At 44.4% G+C, this 14,409-nt stretch overlaps 1 protein-coding gene across 1 annotated transcript in view; it reads left to right on the plus strand.

Annotated features, from left to right (window-relative positions):
* The window catches only part of LOC119176992 (soluble guanylate cyclase 88E-like), a 165,572-nt gene that overhangs the window by 68,560 nt on the left and 82,603 nt on the right, over nucleotides 1-14,409 (plus strand). The gene's annotated exons all lie outside the window — the stretch shown is intronic.

A 14,409-nucleotide genomic window follows, 5' to 3' on the forward strand; every position in this document is an offset into this window, starting at 1 on the left:
GGACGCTTAAATTTTGTATTTCAAGGGACACTAAAGAGCAAAAAAAAAATTTTCGCGTATTAATAAAGTGCAATTTGCCAACTTCGAAAATGCCACTTTCACCATAAGAACACGCTTGATAAGCGAGAAGACGCGCGAAAAAAGAGTCCCTGCGGAGACACCACTGAAAGATTTCCAGACTAAACACCGTAATGTAGTAAATTATCAGGTAGCTTCTACTCAATAAACATGAAGCACATTGTCCTCTGTGGGTGCCCTATACCTAGCGTATGAAGTTTCGGAAAATTTAATTCAGCCACTGTCGCTAAAATACAAGAAAGATATTTTAAATACTTCTACGTTGCGCACAGAGATTTCCATGTAAAATTATATATATATATATATATATATATATATATATATATATATATATATATATATATATATATACAGCCTTGATTTTTTCTGCTGATAATGAACTCTCGCGAGTGAAATGTGAAGAAATTGATAGTTCCCAGAGTGCAGTTAAAAATCCAAATCAAGTCAGTGTTTCCCTTTAATGCCCCTTTATTAATTAAACGCGATAACAATATTCTGTCCTTAGTGCGTATTTGAAGCACTTATGGCATACTTTTTGTTGTGTGACGCTACTCCACATGTTTGGATTGTGTGTTATCACAATACAATCAATACAGTTGGCAGTGCCTTATGTCAGTGAAGCTTTTGCATATGGCTGCATTTTGTGTAATGAGCAGCATGCTTCAAACCACTAGCAATGTGTGGGTGAAATATTTACGAAGTTCCTGCGCACTCGTTACGTTGCCTTAAGAGAATACGTGAAATCACGGGATTGCTTTTTATGATGAGTGGTAGTCTTTTAACCACGAAGTCGTTATAAAAACAGCATGTTCTGACACCCGATGGTGAATGTACGCCTGTACCACGCAACACAATTTCAATATTGCATGTTGTATTTTGAAGTCTGTACACAGGACAATGCATTGTAAAACGTGAAATTATTTTTACTGCATTTACAATCAGACAAAGTTATTTTAACATATTTACAAGCTGAGATGTGACTGTGTGGTAGAACGCTTGCTTGCCATGGAAGCTGCCTGGGTTCGATCCTCCCTCGGATTTGGTATTTTTATCAATATATTTCATTTGCATTTTTGTCAATTTTTGGTTTTGCACAAGGTGATGAATTTTCACTTATAAACCAAATTCCATAGCTGACATTTATGCCGGCACCGGAACTTGTGTGATACGAGCTATTTAATGCTATCACGTTAAAAATGTCACAGTTGCACCGCAAAGCTGACTCAATGAGTATGATAGCAATAAATTGTAATGTTATACGAAGCGAGGCTGCACGCATACTTTTTTGAATTCGATATCATGAAGCTCTCGATAACGCTGGTGTAAGAGAATACGACAGCTCCAGGGATGCTTTTCGCACTGTGTCCTCACGTTGAGAGCGCAGCATATAGAGGGGTATTCGCAATACACTTGGGTATGCATGTGGCGCGCCATGGAACGCAAGTTTAGAGTTATTGTGTATGCCAACGATATGTAGCAGAGTTGCCAATATCTTTTGCTTCCACTGCTCACGCCGCTATTCGGCAAGCCCTGCCACGAGGTTCAAAGTGACGCCAAATGTTCAATTTCACGCGGCGAAGCCAACTTTACGTGCACGATGGCGCGGCGTCTGCGCGTTTTCTAATTGATTGATTGATATGTGGTGTTTAACGTCCCAAAAGTACCATATGATTAGTAGATACGCCGTAGTGGAGGGATCCGAAAATTTCAACCACCGGGAGTTCTTTAACGTGCACCCAAATCTGAGCACACGGGCCCACAACATTTCCGCCTCCATCGGAAATGCAGCCGCCGCGCCCGCGCCTACTCTGCCTGCGCCGACTTCAGTCTCATCGACTTCACTACACAGCCGTTGAACATAATGGCGGACCTATGCGCAACTTTGATTCCGTAATAGGATATACAATAACTCATGTAAGATGGCTGTGGGAGGATGATGAACCCGTGAACTAGCATAGAATATAATAGGACGCATAGGCGTATACGCTTTGTGCCGCTCTTTCCGAAATAACTCTTGATCATCGAATGAATGTGTATCGGACCAAAATATTTTTTCCCAAACGATAGGAACTGCTAAATTTTCACTACCTTCGTTCTTGCCGCTGTGCAAAGGGTGGTAGTGTCCGCAGTTGGACCGTTCATCAACGACATCTTGCGTAATCCTGCGTGTGCTGCAGAAACCTGCGCAAACTGGAATTGGCATACGAACTGAAAGGCACAGCGACATAATTTCTGCTGACCGACTTGTCGCAGTAGTGGGCCACTAGTGGGTAGCGCATCCTCATGGCTGCACGGACCGAACCCTTAATGTAGCGATGGTTTCCAAACATATTACGCCGTTGTCAAGTATACTTGCGCTGTAAGCACCATAGAGTTCAACGGAACTCTATGGCTTGTTCAACGGAACACAAGCATGTAAGTTCCCTTTAAGTAGCGCTTGCGTCTCAGCCATGGTCAGACTCTAACAGTGCGTAATTTACTGCACTTGGACGTAGCACGTTCAATCAGCGTGATCGCAAGAAGGATATCGCAACGAATACACGCGTGCGCGTTTCGCGACGTTGAAATTGAGAAAATTCGGGGAGCAACAACATCGTTCGGACGGTATCGATGAATTGAAGTAGAAGTTATCAGAGAGGCGTGGTATGTAGTCGTAACTGCATGTTCCAGTCCTGCACCCATTTCACTTCGCTAATGGAGCTCGAGCGTATTGGTGGCATGCGGCGCTTCATAATATTCAGTGTAATCGTGCTAAAAGCAATGCACAAGAAAACTATGCTTTTATTTTGAGCTCGCTGACGAGTATTATACAATAAGTACAATCAAAGTAGCTTCTGAAGGTGATGAAAAAATTATAAAAAAGTATAACTCGCTGCTCGTGAGTTAGCAGCTGATCTTTCATCGTCGCTGACACTCTCGATGCGTTTTACGTCCAGTGCGAAATCCTCAATATCAAGACGACTTTTTTGACCAACTTTGCTGAAAGTAAAATCGGGGGAATTCTCTCTGCCGAACGACTTGAATAACACTAACAACGCATCGCGTGGCTTCCACGTTTAATGCAATAGCAATTATATGGATACTCTCGGCTGTATTTCACCGCTGGTGTCATCATGACTCATTGTATTTGTATAAGAATCAATATATATAAAAACGCTAGAAAGGAAAATAATCGTGAAAACTATTTCGGCGTGCAGAATCAAACTTTGGACCTCTGAATCGTGAGTGCGAGGCGTTGACCACTGAGTCACGGAGAGGCACGTCCTTCAACGTTCAAATGGCTAGGTATTTATATCTACCACTTACTATTGTTGACGGGCATCTAGGGGGAAACTTCGTGTTTTCAGCTCTACCAACAAGATGGTTCAATGAGCGTGCTTCGCCACATTGTGGTGGTGGTGGTAGTGGTTAGAAGATGAGAAAAGGCACCTAATTTCTGCAACCCGGTCAGGAGCACGGCGCAGTGCCTTCACATTGTCATGACGCGGCGGCGCGCACTCATCTCCCACGCGCACTTAGCCCTGCGGAGAGGAGGGGGTGGACGCTTGCTCGCGCGCCTTCATCCAATACCCTCTAAAAATTCTTCAGGCCTCTTCGCATCATCCTCTAATCACGTGCTACGTCACGGACAGCGTACAGGGGGAGAACTAGAAAGGCGTCTTGCTAAACTAGCTCAACGTCTGTTCTCGGCGTGCTTGCCCGGGCAAGCCGGTGCGTGTGCGCCGAGCTGCTGTGCAATTTGTGTTTTTCGTGGCGTCTGTCCACCCTCAATTTAGTGTTCTTCGTGTGAGGGTGAACATTTGTTTTTTCGGCGTACACGTGTTAATTCCCGATGTGATGTTTGGCGAGAATTGCAAGGATCGAAACGACTGCAAGTTCGTGCAACATGGGCCGGTGTTGGGTTCTTGGGTGCCGCGGAAACTATGACAATGGGCCAAATGTGCGCGTGTATTCATTCTCAAGTGATGACGCCAGAACGACCCATGGCTCCAAGTTACCTCACGGAAGAATTTCACGCCAACAGTGAATTCGAAGGTGAAGAATTCTAACATTGTTTTATCGGGTGTGTGAAATCGCCGTTCTTAGTTGTAACAGCTGTAGTTATGGAAAGAGAATACTCTTTTCGTACATATTGAGAATACTTTAACACAACGATGAAGAAGCATGTACTTCTCGTGAATATTCACTGATAAGTGGGGTGTGCTTTTAAATGAACAGTGCTAAGAAGAATATCCTTCTCACAGTATATAGCTAAAATACCTTGTAGTTTGCTCTTACTCCCATGAACTACGCCTGGTCTGGTCTCTCTGTTTTGTTATCTACATGCTGATGTGTGCAACCATCCTCCGATGAAGCGCGTTATGTAGCAAGTTATTGCATCAATAAAAATGGCATTCTCATGATATGATGCAACAAAAAAAAAACAAAAGCAGTGAAAAATGTAATATTCTTTCTTGGAGATGTTGAAACCCGCCTTCGAAGCTAGTTTTATTTTTTGTTTCTTGCTTCTTTCACTTTTTATTAAACAAAGAATCGTTGGCGTAGTACTTGCGTGGTCCGTGAATAGCAAAATTCATAGCGTCACGTAAAAAAAATCTGTTTGCGGCGTTATGTGTATCACTGTGCTGTTTTTTTTTCAATGAACGACTTCGTGCTTATATCGTAGTTAAACAATTACGAAAGAACATCTATTGATTTATTTGTGGTGTTTAACGTCCCAAAACTACCACATGATTATGAAAGACGCCGTAATGGAGGGCTCCGGAAATTTTGACCACCTGGGGTTCTTTAACGTGCACTCAAATCTGAGTACACGGGCCTACAACATTTCAAGGAATATCTATTCGCAGGTTATACCTACGCGTAGTCCGTTTCACGTGTTGCGTGTTTAAAACAGTCACTTTTTTTTGCACTCGCAGGTTTGTGAGCTTCACTTCCAAGCAGATAATTTATTAACGACGCTGTCACATCTAGATCAAAGAACAGGAAGGATAATAAAATTAGAACGGAAGAAACGCAAGCTGAAGCACAATCATGTATTTTATATCTTTCCGAACTGTGCGAACTACTTGTCTCAAAGCCAACATGTTATGAACCACCAGCGAGAAAGATAGCAAGAAGGGAGAGCGCTGCTTTGCAAGAAGTTATAGATAGGTCGCTTCAGTCAACAGAACTTGAGCAAAAAGAAACAAGGTGTCTTCATATACGGACTTGAAAACGAAGCTGTAAGGGATCTGAAATAATAATTTTTGGACAGAACCTGTCAGTAACGAGTGCGTAAGGTTTCTTGTCATCGAAAACAATCCTTCTTTTTACGGTAAATGCTTACTGACTGTTCTCCCAGATCACTCACTTTCTGTTGTTATAAACGGAGTGCAAATTCAAACGCTTGCTTGTGGTAGCGCTATTCCAAGTGCTGTACTTGGGGTAGCACTGTGACAAGGTTCTGGTAGCGAAGCTAGTTGTGCAGAAACTGTCATTCAGAGAATACGCCAAAGAATTTCTCTCATGCAGTGACCAACGTGGTATCATCGCTTCGCTGGCATTTTCTTTGCTGGACCACAGGCCGACAAATATACATCTGAAAATGGCCACACCGCACATACTATTGTGTGCCTGGTAGTTCGCACAGCAACCAATGTTCGTTTGAACAACATCTGCAGGCTGAAAAATTACAGCATCCAAGACAATGTGCAGAAGGCCACAGCACAAAAATCAGCAACACTGAAGAAAATGGATGTTTTAACGGAAGAAAGCGTATCTCGTGTCGTGTGGTTTTTTTTTACGAGAGCAAAATCACCTTAAAAATGTTTCCCTTGTACCCGAGAAAGTTTCTCAAGTACATGACATACTATTTCGCACCAATCAGAGACTATTCCAACACCAGTAGAAGTGAGAGCGACGCTCCGGAATATCGGAACGCAGCACCCGCATGGGCCCACAGGGTGACGTCAGGCAGCCATCGGAAATGCCTTAGGAATCTAGGGGATGTTGCTTCAGCTCGCAATGGGGAAGATCGTACGTCTTGGCTGGCCTTAGGATTTCACCGGAATGTTTCTGTTGTTGTTACCAGGCAAACAAAGGCCACTGTAATCGTCGCACAGTCTCCGTTTGTGAAAAGGGCGCGCTTTTCAGACTCGGTGAAGTAACAACTGAAACGCTTATTCGCGTTCATCTGTACCTGTGAGTACGTTTCATGCGTCATTTGTGCAACAGAAATGTGGGGCACGTTTCGATCTGCTTGCCATTCTGCGCGTGACCTTCCAATTTGTTGTAATCACGTTCATTGCTTCGCCTTTGCGGCAAAGCTGTGGCTTTTTCTGGGTGCGGAGAACAATTCGCTCTGACACTCGGCAAGAAGCGATTCGCTTGCAGTGTGCGGCCATCTATAAACGAACGTAAAAATTGAGTGGCACGGCGTTGGCCAAGGTTTGTAAAAGAGAAATGCGGGCCTATGCTACTTTCCGCGTACAATGAATGTTGTGGGATTCATGCACTACGAAAGCACTGGCGAGCGCTATACGCACGTAAAACAAGATGACTTTAAACTGCAAAGGTGAGACGATAACATTTACCTATCCAATCTGGCTGCGGAAAATCTTGTAAGGCTGATATGTGTACTCTGCGAGCTTTAATCTAATGTGTGAGTTGTCACGTATTTCCACTAAAACTTTGCGTCTCGCAAGAACGAGTCAGATTTATCACGTTACTGACCGCCTGGTATATTCACTGATTCACAAAACATACAAAGTGGTTGGTGTTCGTTTCAATTGGTAATGCGTTAACGCTGAGGCCAGCACAGCCAAACAAGGGCGCACGTTAAAGAACCCCAGGTGGTCAAAATTTCCGGAGCCCTCCACTACGGCGTCTCTCATAATCATATCGTGGTTTTGGGACGTTAAACCCCACAAATCAATCAGCACAGCCAAACAAGGGAGTGTCTGCGTACTGATCATCCTCGAGAGGACGCTCCTGATTTCCCCTAGGCAACGCGACAGTCTATGAACATCGCGAAAGTGAGCCGCACGCTGATGGCTGATGAGATATCGTGATAGCGCGCGCACCAACGATGGCGACCACGCCAGTAGAATAAACGTTCACAGCTGCTCCTCGAGCATGCTTTTTCGCACAATGTTTGATGGCTAGATCTTTCTCTTTCACCTGACAGTATGCGTGATATTGAATTAAGAGTGCATTCTTTTCTGTGCATTCTTCGCGCTGTTTCTAGCTATTGATACGTACCAACTGGCTCGCATTTGCTCTCTCCTAAAGAGGCCGTGAAACAGTTTTTGGAGTAGCCGTGGAAATAATTCACAAGAAAAGCCTATTACATCACAAATTGGATGCCGCAAAACATTTACGCATCCGTCCAGTACGAGCGGAGTTACAAAGATTTGTCACTCGCTGCAATCACAATCTCTCTTCTCTTTTCCCGACGAAAGCACTGGAAGCTGAGCAGGGAAGGATGGGAGGGTCAAACAAAAAACGTCACACGCGCCTCGTGAACTTGGTCACTTTCTTCCTTTTTTTTGTTAGAATGCACCGCTCTTTCAGTTTGATCGCGCGCGCGTGCAAGCGCGTACAAGTGACGGCCTCTGTAACAACCGAGCGCGCCATGTTCAAATGAGCCAATGGCTGATAGATGGGCTTCCTGGGCTTATTTTCCTTGATTTGTCTAGAGAAGACAAAGCCATTTTTAGCTGATTTCAATAATTTATTTGAATTCCAGGCCGCGTACTGTGCTATATTTGGCTCGCGTGCTGTCGGGAGCCTGTACTACCTATCGGCAGCGTTTTCTGACCATGCTCAAAAAGCGTTGCAGGGTTCCTTTAAATTACCAGGGATGCGATTAAGGTTGTTTAACCAAATCTACATTAGAGGTTGAATGCACCAAATAATACGACTACTTAACGTCGAAACAACAAAGTTGACTCGAGCAACGTTTCACATAATCGCTTCACGAAAATGGATAATCAGGGTGAATAGTGGTAGTGTCTCGGAAGGCTGGCCGATGTTTCGGTAACCTATCTTTGTCAAAGGCGCCTTGTCATCGTTGCTGTGTTGGTTTTAAGGGTGTTAGTAGTGACGCCATCTCCTGGTTTACCAAAAGTAATCACCAACAGCGACACACGCCAGCCCCAGCAGATTACGTCACTACTAACCCCTTTGAAAGTAATACGCCAAGGTTGATAAGGCGCCTTTGACAAAGACACATTCACCCTATAAAAACTTCGGCCAACCTGTCTGAGGCACTTTCGCTGTAAAACTGTTCGCCCTGATTATGCCACTACGTGTTTACATCTGTCGGCTCCCGTCTCTATTTTGCTTCACGAAAGAAATTCATGAAAAACACACATGCCATCGCTAACATGTCTTTTGTTTTTCTTCCGATTTTATTTGTTCTTAGGCAGTATGTTACAAACGAGAGGCGCATAAGAAAGAAAGGTAAGGCAGTAAAGTTTGATGATAAGTGGGGTTGAACGTCCTAAAATCAACATATGATTATTAGAGACGCGGTAGTGGAGGGCTCCGCAAATTTTGACCCCCTGGGGTTCTTTAACATGAAAACACTGCCGCCACCACCTGGATTGACTCCCGCGACCTGCGGGTCAGCGGCCGAGTGTCTTAGGTACTAGATCACCGTGGTGAGGCGGGGAAGTAAATTTATGCCAAGCTTTCGGAAGGCCTTATTGCCGCTAAAATTTGAATTCTCCAATGCAGGCCAGAGCATGCAGAGACGTTTATCATTTTTGTTATTATTTACCTATTTTATATTCAACATAAATGCTTCTAACGCTTCTACAATCGACTACACTATCAGTGAGGTAGGTACTCGATAACGAACTGCTTAGAGGTGAGGTGCTCCTACGTACTGAATGAACTCCTGCTTTTAGGAAGCCCAGCGAAAGAAAATAACCAGGACTGTTTTCAACTGGCTGCGCCCAGTGGGATATTTGAATATATATATCAGAGTAACAAGCAGCGCCACATGGCTTGAACGGCTTTTTTGAACGGCTTTTTTTATATAAGATGGTAGCGCGGCGGGCGCCAGCGTGCGGGGACGGCGAATGGCAGCAGGGAAGAACGGCAGCTGTCACAGTGCGGGCTGGCCGGCCGTGTCTTTAGCCATCTTGTAGATGTGCCAGCGCGACGTGCGACGCCATGCGACGCCTCGCCGGCGCTCTCCACGTCGGCGCCACCGGCCCACTGGCGTGGAAGCTCAGCGCACTGGCACGCGTTCACTGTGGGTCTCATGTTGTCAATACTTCGTCCCGTTGCTTTGTGATGATCGTTTCCGAATTTATCAGCGGTGTCTGCAATGCGTGCGTGTTTTGTGTTGGCAGCTTGACTGTGTTCACGACGCTGTAGGTGAATGGTGCTTTGCGATGGCGAAAAACACCTCAGCTGCGAGCGCGTTCGTTTCGTAGTGGTCTCGGGCCTCGAGCGAGCATCACCGCGACAAGATGATGCGCACCTGCGTGCTTGGCACAGTCCGGAACCCAAACGTTGAGTAAGCGGTGACACAGACAGACAAAAAACTTTATTGGGTCCTGAAAAACGCTGCTTCTTTAGAGCAACATCGCGGGCCGCTCCCACGTAGGAACGGGGAGGCCTAGCCTCACTGCCGCATCGTGGGCTCTCGGACAGCCCTTAGTTGTGGTAGCAACTCTGAACTTCGTAAGGCAGAGTCCCAATCTTCTTCTGTGAGCCGACTTGGGCCCCGTAACGAGGGGCACTGCCAGAGCATACGTGCTTAGTCACTAACCTCACCACAATCAGGACAAGTGGAGTCGAAAGCCTCTGAGGAGACTATGCTGATGAAAAATAGCCTTAGATAGGACCTGGTCTGGAGCATTCTAAACGTGATGGCGTGAAGTCCAGACAACTTGTTGTGCGGAGGAGCAAATGACTTCCTACTCAACTGGTAGTGTTTAGCCACTTCACTGAATGTAAGCAAAGCGTCCCTAAACATCTCACTGCCAACCTGCGGACCTACGTCCTCCCCAGCGCGGAGGGTTAGTGCGTGCGCCCGGGAGTGAGCAGTGTCATTCAGGTTTACTTGACAGTCCAGTAGGGGTTCGAGATGTGCAGGAAACCAGGTAATGGTATGTGGAGAAAGTGTTCTATTTTCAAGTTGTTTAAATACTTCAGTACAGACGGAACCAGAGGCGAAAGCCTTGACCACTGACCTTGAGTCAGTGAAGATTTGCGATCTACTGTCATCCAAAAAGGCAAGGGCTACAGCCAAATGTGCGGCTCTTGAGGGAGTAGAGTCCCTAACTGACGCAGCATTGATAATAGAGCCCACATGATTGACGGAAATAACAAAAAACCTAGCTGAGCGACCGTACTTAGCGACATCGACAAAACTAACTGAATGAGGATCGTTCCCGATGTTCTTCAACAGTGTAATGGCCCTAGCCCGGTGCCTTCCTACGTTGTGCCGAGGATGGACGTTTCGCGGAAACGGAGAGACCTGGATAATTCTTCTTTTTCAGTGTGCTAGTCGCTCGGGCGCTTGCCGGTGTTAAACTGCACTGTGCGCCACGGGGAAAGTTCAACAAAAAGTAAAGAAAAAGACAATAGGAGCACATACCCAGTAACGTTGTAAGGAGCTTTATGGGGGTCTGAAAATATCTGTGCGGGCATTATCTACACTATTTATACTGGCTAGCAATTCGGCACGCGAGCGCGCTGTGTTGAGGTTGTTTTGCTCGATATGATTGCTTGCAATTAAGTGCGCAGGCTGCAACTTGCTTTCAGAAAATAAATACTCAAGCTAAAAGCCTCGTTTACCACGCCATCATTTGGTCCCATGTCCAGTAAACCAAAGTTTCCTTTTATTCTCTGTGGTCTCTTACGTCACTTGTTTGTGTTTATCGTTAAGTGTTGTCTTGGACTCAATATTAGCGTGCAACGTATATAACCTAGTGCCCCCGTTTTCCAGCTTTCAGAGTGAATACAGAAGTGAACTACCGTGGACGTCCTTGTTCGGCTGCCGCACAGCTGTGCACATGTAACCAACTAGAATTTTCTTCAATGATAAACCTTAAAATTTCATTATCTGTGCAAGTTTTTAAGCAAAAAGATCCCTTGTGATTGCGATCCCTTGTGAGATCCCTTAAGATCCCTTGCGATCCCTTGTACCTTGTGAGAACATGTGTAAATATTTGTATTTTTAAGGTGCTCTTTCAATAACATTTTCGAACTAAAGTCACTGTCCGTTTTGTGTCCATTCATAGTCCTTGAACTGCGTAGTGCCAACCAAGTAAACGTGCTTAACAGGGCAAACAGTTGAAGAGATAGGCTACATGCATTCTGTGATCTGCTTACCTCTGTTACGTAAATTTATACGTTCATGCAGACTTAAAGTGCGTTGTGGATTGCATGTCTCTTGAGTGCTGGCAAAGGAATAATTAGGGTAATATCAAAAATAAATCGGCATAAAAATAATTCAGGATATACTCAGTTCACGACTGACAGGAGCAGGGTGGCATGGGGCACACAGGCAGATTTTAAGTGATTTTTTATTGGTTTAGCCAGACGGTATTGAAATACTAACAAGAAAGTTCACGTTTTGTTATGGCATTAGCAGAGTTTGATATAAATGCTGAGTTACGAATTAAAACTGTCCAATTTATTATGGATCATACTTTGAACATATTCGTTTTGTATTATCGAGCTCCAGGTTTATCTATATGGCAGAAGTTGCAGAATGTTTACAGGGTCAATGAATTATTTTTTTTTTACAGTAACGCCTTTCATGAACAAATGATCGGCAGCACACACCATCATTCATTGTTCGTTTCCCTTGAGATAAGATGTAAAGAAACATCAACTTGCTAACCTGAAGTGTTTTTTTTCTTTGCCGTGTTTCTTTACTTATTACAAGAATGAACGTCTACGCATTGCTCCTTAAGCGCAAAACAAAACATGGAATCTTTGCAAGCAATATTTAAAATTTTCATTTTATTTGCTGTGTTTGAAAAAAGTTTTAAGTAAAAAAAGTCGAGCTAGAGTTTTTAGTAAAACATTCAACCTGATGAATGCTGACATCATAATGAACTTCTTTGTTTGATATTCTTTCCAAGAAGAAACTTCTGCCGAAGCAGCAAGACTCATTGACATACCTGTTTTTCCACAAGTGGGTCTATGACGCCAACGTTTTGCAGTGCCTTACGACACACTATATCCAAGATTTTGTGCAAGAACTGGGATGTGCACTCCGGTGTTACTTGTTTGATTTTAATAAGAGACTACAAGCAACTTCCATTTTATCAGTTGTCGAGGCACGACATTTGTCATGCACTAAATAAAAGAGTTGCTGCAATAAAGCTTACTGAAACACAGGCCTATGTTTGTTGATGATCGTATTCTACAAAACAAGTTTAAGAGATAATTTTTGGAAAGCATTGCAAAAAAAACTAAACAAAAGGCAGCGAGACAGACGATGATAAACATTGAAAGTTCGTGGATTGATGTTTTAGTAGTCGTTGCTTAATTTCACGATGAACTTTAACATCAAGCACAGGTGCAGAAGTCAGCAGGAGAGTGTATGCCAGCGACATTCGCACACCCTTTTGAAAATGAACTACAGTTCTCATATTGCAGCATGAATACGTAGCACTGAACCACGATCAAGCTAATCAGTGCACTGCTGTGGAGATAATGTACCAGCTGTAAAAAATTCCATTTTCTATAGAGCAACAGTACGCAGTTACAAAAGAAATTTTCAGGTTCGTTCTGCGCGATCTCTTGACCATAACTGCATCCGGACGTTCGCGAGAGAGATGTGCAGAAGCATTATTTATTTTAAGGGAGACCTACCTGGCCTTGACTAGTTTGTGGACGACATACTTGACATCGGCCCACGTTTAGGCATTCACTTCAACAGCGGTGTGATGCTAAATAAAGGTAAGAGTAGCCATTCTCCATAAATATTAACATTCAAAGACCTAAAAAGAGTAAATACCACTGTACATCGCGAAATAGTGCGCATAAATGCTTATTGCGAGAATGAATAGTCGTCGAAATGATGAAAAGGTGCTGCTGCCCCCGCGTGCTGCTTGCGGGAGGTCGTGCGCAGGAAAAGCAAATGTTAGAGTACGCACGCTAAATTGCCCATGTACCGTTAACGTGCGAACGTGCATTGTGTTTGAACAGCTGAGATTAGGCTGCTGTCACTGACGCGCGTGTACCTCGCGACACAAATAAGCAAATTTGCTCACAGCACACGCAAATGCGAGAAACATATCTAGGTTTTGAGAACTGATGATAGCCTCGTCACGCAGGTATCCACGAAATCTCGGGGAGCGAGACACCCAAGGTTTACGGGGAAGCACGAAAACTACGCACGAAGAGACGTTAATCGTTCGTGCAGAGCGGCGCACCGCGAACCGAAGTCGGAGCCGAAACGCTCACCGCAGTTTTCTGGAGTTCATGAAGCGCTACAAACCATTCGCTGACCAAATACATGCCCGAACAAATGCAAATGGCGCAAGCACAGAAGTTCAAGGTTTCGCTGACGGTATGAAAAAAAAAACTACTTGGTAGATAGATATATAACTCTGCAAAAAAAAAAAGATTGTCTTCATGCAGCGGTGCTCTGGTGCGATGGCTAAAATACCTACTTCGTGTGCAGGCGGCTTCGATTTCGCTTCCACTGCTGAATCTAATTTGAATGTTGATATCTCATATGCAGATGAATGTTATGACACGATTCTTACAATTACGTGTTGTATAATATTCACCACGAAATCAACTCGAAAACAAAAAACAATGCTTTCTCTTCCGCAACCGCGTCGGAGCCAGGCCGCCTAAGGAAGTGCCACGCGTGACGGCATACCGTACATAGTGAGAAAAAGTTTGACTTGAAATTACGGCTAATCTTTGTCTCGCCTATTGTCAAGGCTACCCGGAATTAGGCCGCTTCCTCTGTTGAACTGCTGTGAAGCTGCGTAACGAACTGAGTAGAAGCAGCCATATTATGACTGAATTTCCTGCCTGCTGGAGTGAATTCTAGCCAGGATTTGACTAAGAGTGTTCGAGGAAGGTTGTGTAACTGGCGGGGTCTATAGCAATAATGAAAATAACTGCTAATGTTAGCAAGGAAAAAATCCGGTAATGATACACTGTGAATGAGAACTCCGTATGCGTGACCAGCACTTCGATATATGAGATGCTGACCAGACCAATTAAGCGGTATCATTACGTCTTGCGATACCAGCCCTTCTTGCGCATACTGCCATTCACCTTCTTTGGTACGTGCTACCCTGTCTCTTTGTAGAAGCAACAGAAAGCTGTTGCGGCGCTGCAACGTATACTAGAACA

This window comes from Rhipicephalus microplus, chromosome X, assembly GCF_043290135.1.
Source record: "Rhipicephalus microplus isolate Deutch F79 chromosome X, USDA_Rmic, whole genome shotgun sequence".
Taxonomy (NCBI): Eukaryota; Metazoa; Arthropoda; class Arachnida; order Ixodida; family Ixodidae; genus Rhipicephalus; species Rhipicephalus microplus.